Below are 3,065 nucleotides of genomic sequence, written 5' to 3'. Positions count from 1 at the left end.
GGATGGCCATCTTCCTTCCCTTTACCACTTGGGGCCCCTCCACGGCAGGGACGTCCCCTGGGATGTCTCTGTACCCATGCCCCGTTGGGCACCTCCTCTCAGCCCAGCCTTCACACTGTATTGTCTCCTTAACTGTGAGCTGCATGACAGCAGAGTGTGTTCAGGTCACTGTTGTCTGCCCTGTGCCCAGTACAGTGCCTGGCACATCACAGATGCCCAGTGCTCCCACACCACCAGACTTCCCTGATGGTCCCACATCGGCAGGAGCTGAACCTCAGCAGACAAAGTGGTGCCTGGCTGAGGCACCCAAGCAGGCCCTGGTTTTTTATTTTATTTGTTTATTTATATTTATTATTATTATTGTTTGAAACAGAGTCTTGCTCTGTCATGAGGCTGGAGTGCAGTGGTGCAATCTTGGCTCACCGCAATCTCCGCCTCCCGGGTTCAAGCGATTCTCCTGCCTCAGCCTACTGAGTAGCTGGGATTGCAGGCACGCGCCACCATGCCCAGCTAATTTTTGTAATTTTAGTAGAGATGGGGTTTCACCGTGTTGGTCTGGTTGGTCTCGAACTACCAACCTCGTGATCTGCCTCCTGAAGTGCTGGGATTACAGACAAGAGCCACCATGCCCCGCCCTGTTTTTTTTTTTTTTGGTTGTTGTTGTTGTTGTTTGTTTTTGAGACAGTCTGGCTCTGTCACCCAGGCTGAAGTGCAGTGGCGCAATCTCGGCTCACTGCAACTTCTGCCTCCTGGGTTCAAGCAATTCTCCTGCCTCGCAGGCATGCGCCACCACACCCAGCTAATGTTTGTATTTTTAGTAGAGCCATTTTCACGTGTTGTTTAGGCTGGTCTCGAACTCCTGACCTCAGGTGATCTGCCCACCTCAGCCTCTCAAAGTGCTGAGATTGCAGGCGTGAGCCACCATGCCTGGCCCAGGCTCACTCTTGAGGATGACAAGAATGGGAGTTTTGCTGTTAGCCCAGCCAACAAATGGACAAGAAAGAAGGGGAAGAGAAGTGAGATCATTCTCGCCAGAGCCTGAGGCTAACGCAGGCCCTGCTGGCCCTGGAGCTCCAGGCAAGGCTGGAGGAGCCCAAAGCCAGTTTCCTTCCAGGGCTGCATATATTACACAACGTCCTCAGCTGGAAAGTCCAGTTTCTTTTCCTTTTTGGTTGTGCACTTCAGGAATTGTTTAATTGATAGAAGGGCTCTCATGCCTAGGACTAGCAATCCTAATAAGCATTCATGGAATCTCCCTGGTTTCAGACCAAGGCTGTGAATGTCCCAACTTGCTTCTGTTCTTGGTGAATTTTGCTTGTGTTTGTGAACAAGGTGAATTTATCAGACACAGTGGCTGCTTCCCAGCGCAGGCTCCCTAAAATAATCAATCGCACTGCCCCAGATGCAAAGGATTCCACCGCAGAAGTGCATTTAACTTAAATGCAAACATAACTGAGTCCTGAAATCCCTGGCTAGTGACGCCTAGCCACTGGTCTCTAGCACATTTTCGTTTTCCTCCTGCTCCCTCCACCCTTGATGAGTGGGGCTGAAAAATTCGTCTATTGCAGCAGCTCCAGCCGTCAGCGCCAGTAAGGATTTGCCTCAGGCTACCGGTTGCTCAAGAGGCGAAAAGAGCGAGGCTTCAGGCCTTTGCACGCATGCCTTCCACCCAGCGAGCCTCACACTATCATCCTTCTAGACATTTCAGAAAGGCAAATCATGACTTCCATACATAGATAAAAAAAAGAACACGTGTTAGAGATTTTATTCTACTCCTAAACCGATTTAAGGAAACCAGGCAGATGTTACAAGGGTTCAAATGAAATATAAAGAACAGACACATTTAATAATAAGGAATATGGAAAAAAAACAAGTAAATGGGGGCCGGGCACAGTGGCTCATGCCTGTAATCCCAGCACCTTAGGAGGCCAAAGTGGGTGGATCACCTGAGGTCAGGCGTTTGAGACCAGCCTGGCCAACATGGAAAAACCCTGTCTCTACTAAAAATACAAAAATTAGCTGGGCATGGAGGCACATGCCTGTAATCCCAGCTACCTGGTAGGCTTAGATGGGAGAATGGCTTAAACCTGGAAGGTGGAGGTTGCAGTGAGCCCAGTGAGCCCAGATTGCGTCACTGCACTCCAGCCTGGCGACAGAGCGAGACTCCGTCTCAAAAAAACAAAAAACACACAAATGGGGTACAAGCTGGGGAGGGGAGAGTCAATTGGTCTGTGGGAGTTTGGAATCTGCAGGTCTACAGACAAGAATAATGTTGCATTGCTGTCAGTAACCTACGAGTTACCGAGCTGTAAGTAGTCTTCATAGATTGGAATCAGATAATCCAAGGGAGGTCCTGGAGAGTCTAGATAATGAGCAGTTTTCCAAAGATGTACAAATATTTTCCCACAACTCTGGCCACTGACATCCTTCACCTGGCCAGCTTAACCCACACCTCCTCCAGGAAGCCATCCGTGATGCCCAGACTGGGTTTAGTGCCAGATGCTGGGATCCCTCAATGCCTTGAATTTCTGATCATACTGTTCTGTCTCCCCCATCAGATCTATGATTTTTTTTTTTTTTTTTTTTTTTTTTTTGAGATAGAGTCTCACTCTGTCACCCAGGCTGGAGAGCAGAGGCACAGTCATAGCTCACTACAACCTCAAACACCTGGGCTTGAGGGATCCTCCCACTTTAGCCTCTCCAATAGCTGGGACTACAAGTGTATGCCACCAAGCCCAGCTAATTTTTAAATTTTTTACAAGACAGTGTCTTACCTACCTCTCACTGTGCCTGTAAGAATCAGGACATGTGTTTGAAAGAAAGAAACAAAGAATGAATGAAGGAAGGAAGGAAGGAAGGAAGGAATGAATTAGAGAAAACATGAAGAACACAGGGTCCTAAAACCCAAGTGTTTCATATGGCCCCATAAGCCAGTGAAAGACTGGCGAGGCAGCTGCTGAAAGTCTACACGTGTGCCTATGAACACGGACAGGCTTCAATCTCAATCTTAATAAGGGCTCCTCAGAAATAAAGCCCAGGGAGCAAACAGATGGAAATACTGGCTA

The sequence above is a fragment of the Saimiri boliviensis genome, chromosome 5 (assembly GCF_048565385.1).
Source record: "Saimiri boliviensis isolate mSaiBol1 chromosome 5, mSaiBol1.pri, whole genome shotgun sequence".
NCBI lineage: Eukaryota > Metazoa > Chordata > Mammalia > Primates > Cebidae > Saimiri > Saimiri boliviensis.
The sequence above is the reverse complement of the archived record's forward strand: the minus strand, read 5'-3'. Positions refer to the sequence as shown.